At 34.8% G+C, this 23069-nt stretch overlaps 1 protein-coding gene across 5 annotated transcripts in view; it reads left to right on the forward strand.

The window, feature by feature from the left end:
• LOC145668121 (PMS1 protein homolog 1-like) overlaps positions 1-23069 on the forward strand; it is a 174384-nt gene that overhangs the window by 112750 nt on the left and 38565 nt on the right. For 2 of the 5 annotated variants that reach the window (XR_014127973.1, XR_014127974.1), the window contains 2 exons: positions 19930-19989; positions 21595-21667. The exons of the other annotated variants lie outside the window; for them this stretch is intronic. The gene's annotated coding sequence lies outside the window, so the exon portion shown is untranslated. The remainder of the gene's footprint in view (positions 1-19929; positions 19990-21594; positions 21668-23069) is intronic. 5 annotated transcript variants of the gene reach the window in all.

Below are 23069 nucleotides of genomic sequence, written 5' to 3' on the forward strand. Positions count from 1 at the left end.
GTTCTTAGAACGGTGGAGAACGTATTAAATAGCAATGAATCATTTCTTTTAGGGAATCAATTAGAATTTCGGTTTGATATCGTTGATGGATTACACGGACAGGGTATACCTAAACGCGCAGCGGTAAGAAAATATGCAGAAATGAGTATTTTTCTCAAGGATCATGTGGTGGCCACAAAGGCTAGTGATTTTCTTTGTCTGCCAAAATCCATAGTATATTGGATTACGAAACATGAAGAGAGTAAGGATGCATTATACAATATGACCTTGCCTACACGCAAAACCTGGGAAAATAAAGCACAAAAATTGTGTAATGATGCAAAAATGTACGTTGAACGGAAACAGGGATTTGATTTGGAAGATGTAGTTGCTTTTCAAAATTATTTAGTGAAAAAGAATTATCAAATTGTAGTATATGAATTACCGGAAAATTCCAGAACACCTGTGGTACGCTACCCAGGAATAAATGCGGAGAAAAAGATATTTATTTTGTATCAGAGAGGGGATACTGTGGGCCATTTCCAGCCCATTAAGAATATTACTTCCTTTATGGGTAAGACAAGTTTTTGCTTTTCATGCTTGGAAGGATTTTATGAAACACGTGCGGCTCACCAATGTCAGATGAGATGTTCGTACTGTGAACATTTTCATGGTAAAGAAACTAATGCGAAATTGGTACATTGTACACAATGTAATAGAAACTTTCCTGAAGGCATTTGCTTTACTAACCATTTAACACTAAATAAAGTAAAGAAATCCACATGTGATTACGTAAAATTGTGTAACGCATGTGGTGTAATTTACGATGTGAGAAAAAGAAAATCTCCTCATGTATGCGGCGACTATTATTGTAGTCTTTGTAAAGTGCACGTAACTGTTGGCCATCGATGTTTCGTTCAAAAGTGTAAACTAAAACGCACTGAACGGTTTTTGTATATTATATTTGATGTGGAAACCATGCTTTTAGCACCAAATGAGAAAGGTGAACGGGAGCATGCCGTAAATTTATGTTGTTGTTTGAATGTATGTTTCCACTGCATAAATACTGGAGTAGATAGTTTGTGTTTCAAGTGCGGAGATAAAATATCCGGGAACCGTATGTTTTCTTTCACATCCATGGAGGCGTTTATTGAACATGTGCTTATGGAAAGGCCAGAGTATCAGATCATTGTGGCACTTGCTCACAATAATTCGCGATATGATGGCCTATTTTGTGTGCGGACACTTATTGAGAAACAAAAAATAACTCCACATGTTCTTATGCACGGTCAAAAGATATTTCAAATTAGTATTAGTAATCGTTTTTATTTTCGGGACACTTTTCTTTATCTTGGTGTAAAATTATCCAAATTACCGAAAACCTTAGGATTGAATGTGGAATTGAAAAAAGGAGATTTTCCATACCTCTTTAATACAGAGGAACATCAAAATTATGTTGGAGAATGGCCGGCATTGCATTATTATGATCCGGACTCACGTAGTACGGCAGACCGGGCAGAACTTATGCTGTGGCATGAAGAGCGAGTACGGAATGGTGATATTTTTGATTTTCAGAAAGAATTGATGGAGTACTGCCGGAACGATGTGCGTATATTGGCGGAGGCAGTAATTAAATTTACCTCCATGATTGAAGAGAAAACAAATGGTATTCAATGTTTTATTTCTAGCACGACGATCGCTAGTCTAGCAATGTTGACGTACCGGTGTCATCACCTGATTGAAAACACAATTCCAGTTATTCCTCCAAACGGGTTCCAACTTACTCAACAACAGAGTATTAAAGCATTAAAATGGTTGAAGTATATGGAACATGTAACAAAGAGATCTATTGTTACTTCGAATAATGCGTTGGAGGAACGGTTTGGCAGATATAAAGTCGATGGTTTTGACGCTAAAACAAACACTATATATCAGTTCATGGGATGTTACTGGCATTCCTGTAAAAGCTGTTATAAAGATAATAGAAATAGCATTTTATGCAAAGAAAATGGTGCGTACAACACTTTTGAAAAGAGATACGAACAAACAGTGCACTGCCGCAACTATTTGAAAAAATTAGGTTATAATTTAATAGAAATTTGGGAATGTGAATGGGATGCAATGGTAAAACGTGATAAACATATACAGAAGATCCTCGAACAACGGTGCAAACATATTCGTGATCCTCTCATTCCGAAATCTGCCTATCAAGGAGGTAGAACAGAAAATTTTAAGTTATATGTAGACTGTGCAGAGGACGAATACGTAGTTTACGTAGATGTCACCTCGCTTTATCCCGCAACAATGTGTAAACGAGGCATGCCTGTGAATGTACCTAAAGTACACAATGGCCCCAATTTCCCCAATGTGCGAAACATTCATGGACTTGTAAAATGCAGTGTTCTTCCACCCTCCGATTTATATTTTCCAATCCTCCCTTATGTTACGGGAGGAAGATTAATCTTTGGATTGTGTAAATCGTGCATGGATGAACAAAATGATGATGAATGTACGCACATAGATCTTGAACGTATCATTACAGGTACGTTTTGTACCCCCGAACTGCACAAAGCATTAGACAATGGGTATGAGCTAATTGAAATTCATGAAATATGGGAGTTTGATTTATTAGTCCCGGAAAAAGATGTTTGTGAAGGATTATTTGGGTCATATGTGAAATCCTTTTTACAAATGAAACAAGAAGCTTCAGGCTTTCCTGCAGAATGCAGTACAAAAGAAGAGCAGGAAAAGTACATTCAAGAATATTTCAGGCATGAGGGAATACAGTTAAATTATGAGAACATAGAATATAATCCAGGCCTGCGCAGTACAGCGAAACTGTTTTTGAATTCACTGTACGGGAAATGGGGACAAAGAACAGACCTTTCACAGTGCACAATGGTTGATACAGCAGAGGATTTTTTAAAAATTTTAACAGATCCTAAATATGAAATTCAAGCTGTAACACCAGTTGGTGAAACTCATTTAATTGTTCAATATAAAGACTGTGAGAGTGAAAATATCCCATTAGCATTTTCAAATGTTGTGCTGGCATCATTTATAACATCATGGGCACGACTGTGGCTGTATGATCTACTAACAAGTGTTGGAGAACAGAATGTAATCTATTGCGATACGGACAGTATCATGTTTATACAAAGAAAAGATGAGCAACTCCCATTAAAATTAAGTTCGTATTTGGGTGGGTTAACAAATGAAGTTCCCGAAGGTTGGGAAATACGTAAAGTAATAGCATTAGGTGCAAAGAATTACGCCTACGCTTTACGCAATGCTAGTGGGGAAATGAAATATGTCTATAAAATACGTGGAATAACATTAAATCACAGAACAAGTGATAAAATTAATTTTGATAGTTTTTATGATTTAGTGACGGGGAATCGGGAGGCAACTGTAATCGAAATGCCATCCAAAATTGTTCGGAAACCAGATTTGCGCATCTTTTCTCGAAGAGAACTAAAGACACATCGAATGGTGACCAGTAAACGCAGACGAATAGACGCTGACATTGTGACTGACGTACCAAGAAGTGTTACTGTTCCGTATGGCTATAGATCTCATAAATGATTGGCCAGAGACTCGTTTTGTGGGGAATAAAAAGCAGAGTTTCTATCACATTGTGTCATTTGCAACGAAGATGTTACGTTTTAAACATCCGTGCACTATTCTCATAGCTGGTCCTTCCCGTGCTGGTAAAACTCACTTTGTGAATCGATTAATCAAAGAAAGAAATGATATGTTTAATGTTTCCTTTAAAGAAATTGTATGGTGTTATGGCGCAGTTATACCAAACTTGGACGTTGATGCAGAAATACGTTTTCTGGAAGGAATCCCCGATATAAATACTTTTGATATAAGTGAAAATTCATTACTCATATTAGATGATTTAATGTCAGAAACAAATGACGATGTGGCCAAATTATTTACCAAGTACGCTCACCACAAGAAATTAACCGTAATATTTATTGTTCAAAATTTATTTCCAAAAAACCGGCATGCTCGAGATATTAGTTTAAATGCACATTATATAGTGGTATTTAAGAATCCACGTGATAAGTTACAAATTGAATATTTAGCAAGACAAATTATGCCTCGTAAAAGCAAACAACTCGTAAATGTCTTTGAGGAAATTACACAAAAACCACACACGTATTTATTGTTTGATCTTACACAACAAACACATGATGCCCTACGACTGAGAACAAATATATTTCCCGGAGAAATAATGCATGTGTACAGTAGTGTTAAAAACGCGGCCACACCGTTTTATGTTTAGTTGGCATCAAGATGTTGAAGGTAAAACATCATTATAATACGCTCTGCACGCTTGCGAAATGCAAGCCATCCGATCGGAAAGTTATTCTTCAAAACGCACCGGGTGATTTGATTCGTACCATATCACAAGTAGCAAAAAATACTATAAAAGGAAATATTCCCATATCATTAATTCAGAAGCAAAGGCTCCGTAGACATAAGAAGATCTTACGTGCTCTCTCCTCAAAACTTTCTCTTAAAAAGAAAAAGAAATTATTACTACAGAAAGGTGGTGCATTACTTCCATTAATTCTCGGGCCACTCATTGGTGCCTTAGCCTCAACAATTTTTGGAAGATAACATGTCGGAATTACGTAAAATGCTATTAGTTCCAGAAAATGCACTTCATAGAATACAATCTAATTTAAAGACGCATGAAGCACATCAATCAAGACTAGATAAAGATATGAGCGAAATCTTACATCGTACAGATTTGAGTAGAGAACAAAAATGGAAATTGTATCAGCAAGTATTACATCAATATTTACATTATAAATCGGGTCCCACACCGGAAAATCCTATTGCCCTACCCATTGTTGACTCAGAAAATGCAAGTAGTCGTACAGATAGTGGTATTTTAACTCTTGTACCCGATATATTACAATCAGTACCAAAAACACTTCGAAGGAAAACGGATTTATTACTTAAACAACTCATTAATTCACAGAAAATCTCGTGGGATCAAACAGGTACAGTAGCTATCGATGGAAATATCATTCCCGGTTCCAATATTATCGATTTAGTAAATGATGTCGTTCGTACACGAAAATATTCAACACAACCAGTAGGATTACAGCCATTTAAAACGTTATTGGATGATATTAATGTTCCTCGGGAATTTATTAGTTCACGTACACCAGGATCGCCTTCACCTGCTTTTACAACCCCGAAAGTGACTGGCAGTAAAATTCGAAAACGGCATTCTTCTTCGACTGCAGTATCTCCCGCAATTGCAGCTAACGTATTTCGGTATTGGAAAGAATATAAAATGTAAATAAGAAATGACAAAATTATCAAAAATCTATTACAAGTATTCAGATCCTGCATCTTTATCCAGTGTTAGTACATTAGAACGTAAAACAAAATTATCCCGAGAGAAAATTAAAAAATGGTTAGCATCACAAGATGCATATACAATGCACGCTCCAATACGAAAAACATTTCCACGGAAACAATATTATGTTAGTGGTCCTAATGAAACATTACAATGCGATTTGGCGGACATGCAAAATATTGCAAAGTATAATGACGGATATCGCTATATTTTATGTGCAATTGACATTTTTTCACGGTACTTGTATTGCATTCCTGTGAAAACAAAGAAAGGGCCTGAAATGGCTAATGCAATAACTTCAATTTTAAACCAAGTGCCATTACTGGTTCACGTTCAAACTGATTTAGGGTCAGAATTTTATAATCGCCATGTAAAGAAAGTGTTTAAAGATTTTGGGATTAATCATTATAGTGTACATTCGGAAATGAAATGTGCGTTAGTAGAAAGAGTAATTCGTACCATTAAAAGTAAAATATATCGTTATTTTACTGCAGAAAATACGTATCGGTACATTGATGTGTTGGATCAAATTGTACACAATTATAATCATAGTTATCATTCAACTATTAAAATGGCACCCGCAGAAGTAAATGATTCAAATATCAATCAAGTGTGGAATACGCTGTACGGAAAGACTGTACATAAGAAGAAATTAACTTGTAAATTTCAAGCAGGAGATTATGTTCGTATTACTAAATATAAACATAAGCTTGAAAAAGGATATTTGCCAAATTGGTCTCGAGAAATATTTCTCGTTGATAAATGTATAAAATCAAATCCTGTAACTTATAAATTAAAAGACTGGAATGGTGATGAAATTAAAGGAATATTTTATGCTGAAGAATTACAAAAAATATGTCTAAGCTCAAACAAAACCTATTTAATTGAAAAAGTTCTTCAACGTAAGAAGGGGTGGGTTTTCGTAAAATGGTTAGGCTACCCAGAAAGTATAAATTCGTGGATTCGAGTATCTAGTATTCAGTCTGCATAATGAATTCGTCATTGAAACACGGTTTTTACGTGACGTTACCTTCCAATGCAAGTAGTACACTTTTTGATAATACAACATCCTCATTTCGAGTAAAACTTGCAAGGGCCATAGATTTAACGGACGGAGAGTGGGTTGTGGGCTTAACACAAATTAATATACCGTGGAGTTTTTATAATGTTGGTCCGGGTGAACAAATTACAATCGATACATTTATTGATGGTGAATATATTCGATATCCTGTTAAAGTAACGGAGGGATATTATGCATCCATTAAAGCCATCTTAAATCTAATTCCCGAAAAAGTACGTATAATAAAATATAATTATTTTAAGAATCAAGTGTATATTCAACATTCCTTCCGGTCACGTGATCGGTGTATTCTAGACATAACAAAAGGTTTACAACATATACTCGGTTTTATGAATGAAAATTCAAAATTTTATAATTCAGTGGTGTATATAAAAGATCAACATAGGGAACAATTTCTGGCTCCTCAGGGAAAATATCCCTGTAACCTTGATTATAATATTCCAACAGAAGTTAACGTATGTGTGGATATTGTAAAACAACAAGAAGAAATTGGACCTTTACTTCGTAAAATTAGTATATTTTACGAGCGGTATGGACGAATCAAAAATATTTTATTTCATAACCCGCAGTACGTGAAAGTTGAAAAGAAATATTTTGATACGATAGAAGTAAACTTAAAAGATGAACTCGGTATAAACTTACCATTTCGTTTTGGAACTTCGAACTTGACACTTCACTTTAAACGAAAATGATTTCTGAAAGCATCGAAGACAGTTTCTACATTACACTGGTTTCAAATGCAAGTACAGACGTTTATCCTAAAAATAGTCCAACCCATTTCATTAATAATTTGAAAAATACTGTACGTTTAACAGATACGGATTGGTGTGTCGGATTAAGTGAAATACATATTCCTTTAACGTGTCATAATGTCACCGAAGATGAAAATATCGTTTGGTACAAATTAGAAGGTCATGAAATTATGAAAAGTAAAATTACTCCTGGATATTATGCAAACATTGAACACATACTGGAAGAATTAAATAAAGTTTCAGAATTTATACGATTTAACGCTTCCAATATTATTCATGTTACTTCTGAACCAAACGTTGAATTTATAACACTTTCACCTACTTTGGCTATACAACTAGGTTTTCATGAAAAAAATGACCTCGTTATTCAAAAACAGGGATTTAAACAACCATACTTAGATATTGGATATCCTTTTCAAATTTTTGTGTATACTGATCTTATTGAATATCAATTAGTGGGAGATACGCAAGCTCCCTTACTACGTATTGCAACTGTTGGCAATATGACTTATGGAAAAGTTCAAACGTTACGATATCAAGATATTCACTATATACCACTCTCTAAATTTTGCTTTAACAGTGTTGAAATACTACTAAAGGACCACGCAGGACGAAATTTACCATTTCGTTCCGGGACATTGACAGTGACACTTCATTTTAAACGTTCTCCTGGAAAATGAAAAAGCAACATACGTATTATCAGCGGGGACGTGGCCTTCCCTTCTTTTCAGGTCCAGTTTATCAACGGGGTCATGGGATTGGTAGTTTCTTTAAAGGTTTATTTCGTTTTGCATTGCCTTTATTAAAACAAGGTGCCAAAGCTGTAGGCCGGCAAGCGTTACAAACAGGAATACAAGTTGCAGGTGATGTACTAGAAGACCGTCCATTTAAAGAATCCGTTCGTGCTCGCGTAGAAGAAGCTGGAGAAACATTAAAAACTAAAGCTGCAAATAAACTTAGTCAGTTGTTAACCGGTAGTGGTAAGAGACGTCCACGAAAACGTAAGGCTCCTGCTATTGTACAATTCGGTCCTCCGGTCAAACGTAATCGAAAATATTCCGGTGATATATTTAGTTAATCATGGCCTTACTCAGTGGAAGTAGTCCTGAATGTTGTACAAGTGAACTTGATTTGTTTACTATTCCAATGACTCAAACTGCTATTGAATCATCTTCCACTGTTGAATATCGTCCGGTTTCTACTTTATCGTCAGAAGGACCAATTGAATTTGTTGTACCTGGTGAAACTGGTGATTTTATTCACACTGCATACTTGTATCTCTATGTAAAATGTAAAATTACAAAAAACGATAATACAAATTTAGTTGCGGCGGATATTGTTGCACCTGTAAATAATTTTCTTCATTCGTTATTTAGTCAAGTGGATGTTTTATTAAACGATAAATTAATTAGTTCATCATCTGGTTCATATCCGTACCGGGCTTATATCGAAACATTATTAAATTATGGTAGTGATGCCGCTCGAACCCATTTAACTGGGGGATTATGGTATAAAGATACTGCAAACCAATTTAATGTATTAGGTAATGCAAATACTGGATTTACAAATCGTGCCCAGTATGTTAGAAATAGTGCATCATTCGATATGTATGGCCGTATCCATGCTGATATTGCCGGTGTGGGATGTATGCTTCCTAATAAAGTAAGCTTACGTGTAAAATTACATCGTACAAAAGATACGTTTTGTTTAATGTCTGCTGAAAATACAGCATATAAAGTCAAACTTGAAGACGTAACACTTCACGTGCGGCGTCTAGATATTGCTGCCGACTTAGCTATGCAAATCAATGCTGGCATGGAACACATTCCGGCCAGCATACCTCTTACTCGTGTTGAAACTCGTACCTATACCATTCCCGCAGAAGTAAGTTCATATAATCTCGATAATTTATTTTTGGGTAAAGTACCAAAAGGTGTTGTTATAGGTTTTGTATCAAACGCTGCATTTAATGGTCAACCACATGTAAATCCTTTTGAATTTCAACATTTTAACATTAACAAACTGCAATTACAAGTTGGTTCAAAATCATTTCCACCGACACCCCTCACTCCTAATTTTGAAAATGGATTATATGTTCAAACATATTCCACTCTGTTTTCCGGTACCGGTATATATTATCAAGATCATTCACATACAGTTTCCCGTGAAGAATTTCGACATGGATACACTTTGTACCCGTTCATTCTATCTCCAACAGGAACATTAGATGATTCTACGTGGGATGTCATACGTGATTCCCCTGTCAATTTAAAATTATCATTTTCTCAACCTTTACAAAATTCCATTACATGTATTGTGTACGCTCAATTTGACTCTCTCATTCAAATCGATAAAGACAGGAATGTATATACTGATCATACAATGTAAAATTTCGTCATTTGAGTGCCATGAGGGTTATTGTTCACTTCTCCGCGTTCAACGATAATGATGATCATATTATTATTAAGGAACTTGCAATTGTAAATCCTGATATCCCCTTTGTACAAAGCTGGATTTTTAAACCACCATATCCATTACATGAATTACGTGTGCCGCTCATACTTTCGAATAAACATCTAGTACAACATGATTATGGTATTGACTGGTACAATGGCGATGTAGATTACTCATTGTTACCTACTATATTGAAACAATATTGTGCTAATACCTGTACCTTGTATACTTATGGTAAAACACGTCAGGACTATCTGCAGCAACTATTGGAACGGACTGTTGTGAATTTAGAAGATTTACAGTGCCCAAAAGCGTCTTCCTTGGGATTTCATGTTTACTCTTGTGCTTATTTAAAACATAGATTTGGACAATTTAAGTGTTGTGTGCGTGAAGCTTTATTATATGCCGAATACTTAACCCATATATTCCCACTGCCCCAAAAATTGGGCGATATATTTCCGATTTTTTAATAACAAATGTAGAAACTCTTTAAAACTCTATTATTTATGGGTCATTAGTTGGAGTGTCTGGCTACATTGTAACATTCGGTTAGTGACTGTCTTTTGCTTCCTTTGTGTGTTTTATAGTGAAGACTTTTCTCAAGAACAAGACACGATGTCAGACCAGAAAAGGTAAGATATTGAAGTACTAATATTTTGATTTTTTTACTTGTTTTTATTGATTTGTTGTTTTCGAACTTCTGTAATTTGGGTATAATAATATAATTGGCGATTATTATTATAATCCACTGTTTTTCAACCAAAACTTTGGTGCCCCAAAAATTGGGCAGTGGGAACTGTAGGCATGCCTACTGTAAGAAGCCTGCTGCCCAATTATTGGGGCATTGGGAACACCAGAGATGGTTAACATTTGGGCATTGGGAACACCAGAGATGGTTAACATTTGGGCATTGGGAACACCAGAGATGGTTAACATTTGGGCATATTACACTTTGGGTATATTCCTAGTTCTGTCAGGTAGGACTGATTTAAGCGAAAGAACTATCGCTATTCCTATTTCTACCGAACCTTCTCTCGCTTCTATCAGCTTCAACAGATGGTAAGGATATTATATATGTATAATTATCGGTTGTATAGATAAGTGTAGGGAAAATGTAGGACAGTCAAACAGAAATAGACCTTCTAGCTAAAATATATGTTCCTAAGCATGTTTCAGAAACTTAAATGATACAATAACAGTCTAAAATGTTTTCATCAATGTTTCGCAATGTTTTCATCAACTAACACATTTTAGTTACACAAGCTTTTAAAATTCTACATAAAAAAGTAATACTTTATAATCTTTCAAGTATGGTATTTTCTTTCTGATATTTAGGTTGAAACATTCATTTTTTGTAATGTGCACAATAAGTAATTCATATAGTAATTGTTCTAGCGTATGAAACAATGCAGATTTCAAAATCGGATTTGTAAAAGACTACCTTCTTTTTGTTTCTTCGAGTACGACAGCATCCCATATGAATTATAGAATTATTGATCACATTGTGATTCAGCTCTGCATACATTATGGGCTGTTATGGTGCTTTACTTGTTTTAAAGTTTAACTTATAGAACATATTCTTTTTTAAGTGTATAAAATATGTTTTAGAAATTTTTGAACGATATTTTCTACTCACACTAAAATATATCCTTTATATATTGCTTTTCTTCACGTTGACTGTCAACGAAATTGCTGCCATCTTTGAAGCATATGACAACCTCCTAGATGCGAATATTTATATCACTCCTCCTGAGAACTCTCAATTGAGCGACGAAGACAGCAGGGACGAGGATTGCCAAAGTGCAACAATAAACAACCTATCTGGTAACCAGCTTAGTGCAAGCGCTGAGCTTGAAATTAGAAGAATTACGGGCAACGGAATTGTTGTGGAGAGAAGAGGGTTGGAAGAGGAAAGTGAACTTGAACCACCTACTGCTAGTGTCAGCAGCTCACAGCGCTCAAAATAAGTAAAACGTAATTCACTTCCAATTAGGAAATGGAAGAGGGTCATATTCCTTCGAAACCTCCACGTACCTGGGAAAGGCCAGAATTATTAGAAGAAGATGTGTCTCCTGTTGATCTTTTCGAACTATTCTCCGACGATGACATTTTTTGTCTCTTCGTTAACTATTCGAGACTTTACGCTGTTCAGAAAGATGGGAAATAATTTGATGTTACTCCTAACAAAATGCGGCTATTTTTCGCGATTCTTTTGCTTAGTGGTTATTGTATGGTTTCCAGGTATCGTTTGTATTGGGACCTGGGTGTAGACACCCATCATGTTGAAGTAGCTAAGGCCGCGTCTAGAAATTGATTTGAAGAAATATTGCGTTATCTACATGTTTGTGATAATACGAAGCTTGACTGCAGTGATAAATTCAGTAAAATTCGCCCACTATGGACCATGTTAAACGAACGTTGGTTAAAGTATTTTCCTGAAGATTCATATGTGAGCATTGATGAATCCATGGTACCATACTACGGGCACCATGGTTGTAAGCAACATCTTCGAGGGAAACCGATAAGATTTGGGTTTAAAATATTGGCTATGTGTACACGTTTAGGATATTTAATTTCTGCAGAACCTTATCAGGGTGCTTCAACGGGAAACACAAGTCCTGAAGTCAGGGTGGGGGGATCAGTTGTTTTAAATCTAGTTGAAAGGCTCCCAGCAGGAGAAGGATACGTCATTTACATGGATAACTTTTGTTTACATCCGTGCGTCTGTTGGAAACATTGAGAATCAAAGGTCATGATGGAACAGGGACTGTGCGGATGAACAGAGTGGAAAAGGCACCTCTAAAACAACCGGAAGAAATGAAGAAACTGCCTCGTGGATCGTATAATCAAGTTACAGACATTTCGTCAGGTGTAACTATTGTCAGGTACAAAGACAATAATGTTGTAACTATTCCTTCAAACAAGGTAGGTGTAGCTCCGCTAGGAAAAACTAAACGCTGGGATGAAGTAGCGAAACAGAAAATTGATGTTGATCGACCAGCGTGCGTGGCAGAGTACAATATGTATATGGGTGGCGTGGACAGGTTAAATGAAAATATTGCCGTATATAGGGTGTCTATTCGAATGAAGAAATGGTATTGGCAGCTACTGTCATACCCTTTGAATGCATCAATGTGCAACGTATATCACCTTTATAGGCTAACTCCGAATTGGTAGGCAAAAAATTGCATGAGTTTTTTTTGTATTTTACTAGAATAGTGGTTCAATAGTATCTGGCAATGTATACTGTACACCTGTAAATGAATAGAACACCTCAATCAGTGCCAGCAAAGAAACGTGTTCCAGAAAGAGCTCGACTGGACGGAAAAGGACATGGTATTGATTCGAGTGAAACACAGAAAAGATGTGGACGATGTCACAAGAATACAACAAAAATATGTTAAAATGTGAAGTTAGACTTCATACTAAGTGTTTTTTTGCATTCCACTCATAATGATCGTAGCACAAAGCGTTGTCTGACCTTTAGATATTCTTTTTTTTATTTTCAGACATTTTTGAATGCCTGAAAAATGTTTAATTGTGTTTGTTTAAAGGCAGATTTCATGTCTGTATGTCGAAAATTGTTAATTCTTATATTTTCTTGAGGCTTAGATCTTCTAACATTGTATAAGTTAATACTAAAGCACTTCATTAGATCCTTAAGGATAATATTAACACTAAATTTAATAAAGCGCATATTATGCATAACACAAATTGAGTTTACAGAAACATTCATGTCTATCCGGTATTAATTTTATCCTACCCTCCACTTCCCACTGCCCCATTTCTGGAGCTATATTGTATCAGGTGACACATACCCTGCAGTTCCCACTGCCCCATTTTTGGGGCGGCCTGACCGCGCAAAGGTTTATGGTCAGAAAAATAAATAACAACATTTTTTATGTTACATGAGACCTGATGAATAGATTAAACCAAAGAAAAATTAAAAACCCGATAAAAAAAATATCTTGGGAATATATGGGTTAAAAGTCTATGGTTATGTTTTATACGTAAATCCAAATAGTGCAACGTATGTTCCATCAAAAATAAAACAAGAGGAGGAAAGTAAGGATGAAATAGACTAATAAACATGTATAGTGATCAATTATTACAAGTGTTACTAAAGGACTGTATTACCGGTGGAAATGTGACTGGAATTTATCCCATTGATCGTTTACCTATACTTGTTCAACACCCTGTAGGACTGATTATTAATTTGGACAAGTCTGATTTACCTGGTAGCCATTGGGTAGCGATCTATATCAATAACAATAAACATGGATACTATTTTGATTCTCTGGCACAGGGTGTGCCTAAACTAATTCAACAGTTCCTACAAAGGAATTGTAAACTCTATTTTGTAAATACTGTACAAGTTCAAGATAATCATTCTATCATGTGTGGGTATTTTGTATTATATTTTCTGTATTATATGATACGTGGTGTTTCATTTGACAAATGTATTGCAATGTTTAATCATAAAAAATTAAAAAATAATGATAAGCTTGTCAAAAAACATGTAGAAAACATAATGAAAAAAGAAAAAGAGTAGATGTTTGTAGATTTTTAGAAATAAATAAATACCAATTTTTTAAAAGTTTTATATTTTTATTTCTCCATAAAATATATCTTCCTTACAATAGTTTTAAGATTACAATGAAAACATTAAACTTGCTATGCCCTTAGTAAGGGTTGTGGATCGCTCATTTTTCCACCAATAATTCAATTGTTGTGCATTTCGATATGCACATGCCGATTTTGATTGTACTTGCTTATGAAATGAACAAATTTCATTACAAACGGTACCTTGTAATTCTGTTAATGGTGGACAACCTTTTCTTTCCAGATCCACAACGTTTGCTAACGCAAAGATTTTCTTTATCCAAATGGATTTTTCCCCACCTTTACAAAGGAAAGTTGCATCTGATGCACAAAAATCATACATAATATTCCGAATATGTGATACGAGAAAGCCAGTCTTACTAGACCATGACAAGCCATGCAAGTGGTTTGTAAGCCAATCGATTTGTTTTTGGCAACCTATTGGTAAATCGTTAAATTCGCATGGTACTTTTACTAAACAATGAAAATTTAAAGTATCATCACACACAGTAAGACAAAATTCACGTATCACAAATTCATTCGGGGAAATCTTAAATCCCTGTATGTCTACAATATACATTTTATGGCAAACTGAAATTTCACACGAACGTTCCATGACAACTGGAATAAGTTGTCCAATAAATTCAGTATTTTTTAAACATTCACCAGTTTTTAACATAAAGTTTGTGATTGAAATTTCACGATGCCGTTCATGAAAAATTTCAAAGAGTTCTACTAAAGTCTTATCATTCAACAAGTGCTTTTCAAGAAAAGTTCCAGGATTATGCTGCATACCACTTATTCCATTTGAGCGTAAGTATACAGTTATCGTTTCTAACACACAACTTTCACTAATGTTTTGTCCACAATTCTCACTATCACAATACATGATTACTAATAAAAGGAAATCAAACAATACACAATTTACCATATGTCCACGTATTTCCCATAATCTTTTTCTAGTAAAATTTTTAATAAAATGGGTCTATATTCAAAGTCCCACACAAGATCTCGGAAACGTTCAATGAAATTCCATATCATCGCAAAAGGCTGTCCATGCTTTTTTCTGTAAATTGATAATAATTCTTCACGAACTTCAAATTTCGTTACAGCATCTATGGCTTTCCGTTCAAGAGATTCCGTATCCAACACCAAACAATCATGTGTCCATTGACTGCCATCTCCGAACCCGCAAGCAAAACAAATACATATATCGTCTGGTTTCCAGTATATTATACAGTCTTTTATACAATCCAATGATGTACGTTCCACAGTACACTCACATGGCAAATTCAAAAATTTTTCCAACTCCCAATTCTCCACCGGGGAATTACTCACTGTTGGTGAAGGTGTAGGGGGATATTCTTCTATTTCGTTTTCAACATCAAGTAACGGGAAAACTTCTGTTTCCAGTGGCGGAGGTTGCGGGCTCACCACCGGTTGGGATAAAAATTCTGTTCCCGGTAATACATCCAAGTTGGCCGGGGTAACTTCTGTTTCCGGTGGCGGAAGTTGCGGGATCACCACCGGTTGGGATGAAACTTCTGTTCCCGGTAATACATCCAAGTTAGACGGGGTAACTTCTGTTTCCAATGGCGGAAAGTGCGGGCTCACCACCGGTTGGGATAAAACCTCTGTCCCCGGCAAAGATGATGATTCTGCGAGATCACTTTCACCTCTTGTACTAAAATTCAAAGGTTTCATTGAATCCATGCTTTAAAACCAATCTATAACTCCTTTTCACTAAAAACACCGGCTATTTAATATGCTTCGTCCATCACGTGATATCCCATTCCAACAATCACAATTTCTAGAATGTTTTCCAGCAGCAGCTGTCGCGTTACATGTGCTGCATATTAATGAATTACCTTGTTCTACGTGTGTGATCTGCATATTTTATTTCCGAAAGGTCTTTTCTGTATTCTGCTTGTCCAATTAACATTTCTTTTCACCGGAAACTATTTATTATGTGTCATGTTACCTCCGGCTGCACCTGCATACATTATGTGTCATTAGTATGCGTAAAAGGGTGTATCCATTTTTTAAAACGTGCATTAGGAACTGCTACCATGTCAAAAAAGTCCTCACTCATGAATATTCATGAGTGACGATAGTTATATTACAACCTACTATGTTCATGCGTGCTACTGTGGCTTAATATTTCGAGTTCTTCCTTCTGTGCCTTTCATATAGAATTGGATTTAGCTAAAACTCTCACGAAATTCAAACACATCGTAAGGCACTTTAGTGAACCAGCTTCACCTCTTTTCCTTCCTTTCTACGCTAAGTTGCAAAAAACGCTCAAATTAATTATTTTTAATGAAAAGTCAAACTACTAACTTTCATATGTCTAACCGTAAGGGATCCCGAGATATGGACATCTGATAATAATAATAATAATAATAATAATAATAATAATAATAATAATAATAATAATTTTTCCACCGCTTTTCTCCCCTTTTAGGTAAAATATCAAAAACATTGAAATACATATTGAATTATTTTAAGTAAGAAGTCCATATACCAAATTTCATGTTTCTAATCTTCAAAGACTCTTAGGTATTGATATCTTAGCTCTATCCGCACCCATTTTTCTTTCTACCTATTTTTCCCTATTTTACTAAAGTATCAAACACGTTGGAATGCGTGTCAAATTATTTTAAATGAGAAATCCAAATACCACATTTCAAGTCTCTAACCTTACGGGATTCGTAGAAACAGAAATCTTATTAAAATAATTTCCACTCCCATGCCCCCTTCCTTTCTTTTTTTTTTTATTTTTTATTTTTTATTTATTTTGTTTTTTAATCTTTCCTTAGTAATACCCTACCTCACAAACCTTATCTACTTTAGCAATTTCAAGTTTCTAGCTTAAGCGGTTTGGTCTGTGCGAAGATCAGTTGTTCACACAGGACTTTGTCATATGTGTTATTTCCCAAGAAAAGATGGAATGCCATTAAAAGTCAAAATAAATCCCTGGTGTCTTCCTGATGTTTCCGTGTTGAACTCCGTAAGTCACAGACGGCTCTCTTTGTTGAACTAGTAGCTAGCGAACATACACGATCTTTGATGCATGAGGTTCTGTAGTTTGATTCCCGGTGAGTGAGCATCGAACGCACTATAGTGGTTCAGATCCAACCGCTTTTGACAAACGACGTAAATACATATCAATCGGTCTACCAACTGAAAATCCTCATTTCAGATTCAGAGAGCTTTTCGGTAAGGAGCGCTGAAGATTCTATATTTCTTTTTATTCAAGGTAAAAGTAATTGAAGTTTCGGGACTCGAACACTGAGTTAAAAAAACGTATTTGGCGTGCGTAAAAACGAAGGTCACATGTGTAACCTTCGTAAACCTTAAGTTTGTGGACTTAACGTTCAGCAAACGTATAACTGAAAAAGCATACTTTATAAATACTTTCCGTACTCGAGTTCCGAATAAACATACTTTCCGTACGAACGAAAGAACATAGGCGGTCAGGATCTCACATACATATGGACGTATTAACGTATGGCTGAGGTATGTAACATATGTATATGGATGTAATATATGGAAGACTGTTAGATGCCATACATCCTGCAACGGCATGATGTAACATCTAAGCGAGATAAGTATGTAGCATATGGATAACGTATGATCCGTACTGATTACTGTAGTAATCATCCGTAGTAAGGGTTACGTATATTTGTACAATATAACGCTGTCCGGATAACGAATTTTTTTCAGTGAATTCCATTTCCATATCCTTTCTCTAGTATACAATTAAAAAAAAAATAATCCCATCTCTTGCCAAGTGAACTTTGTGGTGGACAAACATTTTGTGCGTGGGTTTCCTCGTGGTTTTCCCGTTTCCTCCCACTTCTCTTCATTCCACCATTTCATTCGTTTCTCATCATCACCGTCTCCTTTAGCCTAGCCGGCGCAAACGTGGGACGTAAAACTCAAAGATTTCTTTTCATTTTCAATTTTAAAATATACGTTTTTACTTTAAACTGTGAGCCGTCTTACCCTCTTTTCTATGGCTGTTCGTCCAACGAATTAATCGTATTCTCGCTGTTTTGGGGCTTATGGTGACCATCACATGGAACTAGGAATAGAAGTATTTACAATTCAAATATGTCTGTGTTAAGTACCATTAAGTACCGCATATTTTGATTAGACTCAGCTAGGCTTGTCACAGATTCGATCGATCGGGAAAAGACCATATTAGTATTTCCCAACGATAAATGTTGGAAGTAAAAAAGCAGACCTTTGGGAGGGGCGGTCACCCCCTCCACCCTCCCCGTGGATCCGCCAGTGGACCAAAATTGACAATTAAACAAAGCAAAGATTGGACAATGTGCACAATGTACGTACATTACTGATTTCAGTTGGTGCATTGAGATTAATTTTGTTATATATATGTAAATTATACTACTATTCGCAAGGTCCTGGTTCCTAGAGCACAGCGATGATGTCATTAATTGGGCTTGGGCCCTGACGTCCCAGGAATGGTGTCCCGAAATTTTGTGCTTGGGGTCCCTTCTACGCATTTGCCTATTGAACATGAAGTTTTTGCACGCGAATGGTGGCATTAAAAAGGTACGGGTCGAATGAGTACAATTGTGCCAATTTGTGCCATCATCACTGTGCTCAGGGGACCCAGATCTTACCAACGCCACCACTTGCGTCCACCAACTCAATTTCTAACATGGTTTCCCTAAAGTAGGATAAACGGCTACCTGCTGTTTAGTGTAGAGCAGCGTTTCTCAAAGTGTGTTCCGCGGAACCCAAGGGTTCCGCAAAGAGTCCCTGCGGGTTCCATATAAACCGACCTCGAGGAAGCGAAACATACATTCGTAAGTATCTATATAAAAGTTGGTTGTTTCGAAACAGACTGGATGCGGAATTAGATATGAAACTGCAGCTTTCCGCCATAAAACCTGATAATAAAGAACTCTGCAGTCGCAAAAAATAAGCCCACTCCTCCAATTGAAGTCTCAGCACATGTGGCATGTTTTGTATGAAAAATTATTGTCATGTTACATTAGGTTTCATGTCATATTTCAGAAATTAGGTTTTCATAAACAGTTCAAAATATTAAATTACTATAAATATGATCACTTTTACAGTAATTTAATGTTTTGAAGTGTTTATGAAAATCTAATTTCTCGTGTGCATATAACATTTCATATTTACAGTGATTTATTATTTTTGAAGTGTTTTTGTAAACCTAGATTTTCATGTGCATAAAAGTGATCATATTTACACTAATTTAAATTTATTGCATTTTAAAATATTAGTGTGATGCTAATTTACATTTTAATATCAAATCTAATAAAAGTGCTTTCCTGTTCAATGATAGTACATAATAAAATGGAATTACTATTATAAATTGCCTATTAATTTAATGCTATTTTCGTGGGTTCCGTCGTTTTATTTTGGACGTGAAAGGGTTCCACAACTGAAAGAGTTTGAGAAACGCTGGTGTAGAGTTTTATAACAGCTTCGACATTTAGGAAGGTTACATAAATGAAATATCTTAAGTAGAAGTTCAAATTATTTTCAAGCCATAATGTATGAATCCTTGAGATTGGTTTGGTATAACTTCTCTGTTGTTAAAAATTTTCAAATATCTTTAAACGTTACGTGCTTTTTCTGCAATTCATACTATTGATTTGTACATTCCTTTTCAGAGATTGAGAAATTTAGAGGAAAAAATGTATGAATCGGAGAGCGAGGACAGTGTTTTAGAGGTAAGTGTGTTTTACACTACATCGTCAGTGCGTTTTTTTTCTTTCTTTTAGATTTTTAACACTCAAAGGAAATACAAGTAAATATCAGTATTGGTTTGAACGTGCTTTGTAAGGATGGCTAAGGCTGGGCTATCTTAATGTCACTAAAATATAATGCTTATAGAAACTTTAAAGTTTGTATTTTTCTTGTATAGTATTGCACGAGTATATCTGAATTGAGTTTTTCTTTTTTACAATAACAATAGTAGTCATTTTTAAATTAAGCAAGAAATAAAGGAATCTGTGTTTTTTGATTGTTTTTTCTTGAATTTCATTACATCTGTGAAACAATCGATTGATAAAGATATTTGTGTGAACAGATTAGATCCGAAATATAATGAAATTCAGGAACAGATGCAGTTTAGAAATTTTATCCTTGCTACATTAAAAGAAAATAGTACTACTGTTTTTGTAAAGACAACTTTCAATTACTTTTTCAAAATTTGGAGATTGTTTGCATCTTATGTAGAACCTACTGAAATGTCAAGAGTAGAATTAAAAAGCAACAAACATGTGCTTACAAAGTAAACATGAAAAAAATAAACGTAAGATGTAGCATTGAAAATAACAATAAAAAATATCTATGAAAAGCATAAGGTTTAATCATACAGGTATATGTATCGTATTGCTTCTAATGATTACACATATTGAGCACTAAATGTGAAAGTTTATTATTATTATTATTATTATTATTATTATTATTATTATTATTATTAGTAGTAGTAGTAGTAGTAGTAGTAGTAGTAGTAGTAAATAATAATAATAATAATAATAATAATAATAATAATAATAATAATAATAATAATATGGCGTTACATTAAACCAAGACACAACTTTATCATTTATTTACACAGAGTAAGTTTCCTTCGCTTGATGCTGTACAAAAGCAGTACTATTCTAGATGTTCTTTGTTATTTGAGTTAAAGTAATTAAATTGAACAGTTTCATTGTGCTATTTAGATATGAAAAGATGATAGTACTAATAGGGAACAAAACTGTTAGCTGTAAGTATATTTGAGAGGGTATTATATTAGGAGTTATTAATCAAATAGGTAAAACTCAAAGGGACGAGAGAAACGAGTCTTGTTACGTTTTGTTTTTAAATGGTAATGCGCCGAATGGCTGTTCAAAAGTTTCCAATTATATACGTATTGTTGCGTAAGTGGAGGGAATTCCGTTTGCCAAATTTAAAATATAAGGATGAAACGTACCAAGTAGTAGTAAATATGTAATGTGAGCTGGGAGAAAAAGTAACACTTTCTAGCTTCATTATTCACCTATGTCCGGGTGTAATTTTTCTATTGGAAATGTAATTCTTACATAGTTCGTTAGATATATAGAAATCCAAAACTAATTGACATTCTATTTTGGCATCCTCTTTATGTCGGTTTATTATTATTATTATTATTATTATTATATTATGTGTTAGATACATTTGTTGTTTCACCGATTCTTAACTGGTAACTAAACAAAAAGTTATCTTGTTAGAATTTCAGTTTTATATTCTAAGAATAGTTGATTGTAAATTATATAATTTTATTTTTAATAATTGTCCTTTCGTTTTAGTCTGAAAAAAGATAGAACATACGTGGAGAAGATAAGAAAGCAACCAATATACAGAGGAAGTCGTGAAGAAAAGGTGAGTTTTAATAATTAAAGGATTGGAATTAGATTTCTCAACAGAGGAATTAAGATAATATTCATTTATTAGAGATTTCCTAAGCCGTTAGTATCGGAGCTCAAAACCAAGTGTTGTTACATTGAAATTACAACTCTTAATACACATCGAAAGATTAGTGATAAATCCGTTCATGAAATTGGTCATTTGCATTGTTGTGGAATTATTACAGTTAAACAGTAATTAAAAGTTCAAATGCTTTATTATTATTATTATTATTATTATTATTATTATTATTATTATTATTATTATTATTATTATTATTATTATTATTACACTAGACTGTCGCTAATCCTGCCATTCCTTGCACATATGGGTATCGGATTCGCGGAAGTGCCGGATTATTGAGAGGGTCGTAGTTTAAACACATCGGAACTATACAGGCTGTACTTCATAAAACTCAAAGACACTGTATATTCATTTACATAGAAAATTTAGTCGTTTAGTTTGTACATATACAGTAGTATCAGTCACTATGAAACGTCACGAATTTTTAGTTCTAGCAATGTTGATACGCGAGGTCAAACGTAACATGTTTCCTTTTAGAAGCCACAGTATGTACCGAACTTTACTGTAAGAATGTCACAATTTCTAATACGTATGCATAGCATTGTTTAACATTTTTAACTAACAACATTGTTGCACAGGATAATTCATTGTCGTGCGCGTCATTTCTGCTTGAGTGGCTAGAGGCTGGATGTAGGCCGAACTACTGACAGACCGGACTATTGAGGGCCGCATTAGCGAGAATCTAGTGTATTATTAACGAATAGTGTTACAGACATAAACGTCCTGAGCATTCTTCAGCGCCGATAATCCACGGTTGGTGGTTGTATATGTACACTCATGTCCAAAATTATTGTCGCATATCTATAACTGTCTTCTTGTAAGAATATAATATGATAATGATTTTGCAGGGTACTTTTAATACTGATACTATGTGTATAATCGGGAAATGTATATTTGTGGTCAGTTTTATACGAAAAGAATTACAAATACGAAAATTAGAATGAGTAAAACAAAATGTTGCTAAACAAACAAGAAAGTTTTATTTTTATTTTATTCTTCTTATTTACTGCTCTTTTGACATGAAATTCGCCACATACATGTCTTTGCCAATTATACACATACTAACATTATAAAAAATAAAGGGCAAATTCGTTATCAAATTATATTCCTACAACAACATATTTATAGACATGCGACAACAATTTTGGACATGAGTGTACCTGAGTGATGACCGTATAGTCAGCACTAGGCGTCAAATTGACCACGAACAGTAGTATCAGGAGGTTTCTAAACCAAGTAATTGTCAAATCTTTACTCACTTGATTCTTCAGTTTGTCTCACGACTCTGAGTGAA

The sequence above is a fragment of the Thermobia domestica genome, chromosome 13 (assembly GCF_964235325.1).
Source record: "Thermobia domestica chromosome 13, izTheDome1.hap1.1, whole genome shotgun sequence".
NCBI classification, from domain to species: Eukaryota; Metazoa; Arthropoda; class Insecta; order Zygentoma; family Lepismatidae; genus Thermobia; species Thermobia domestica.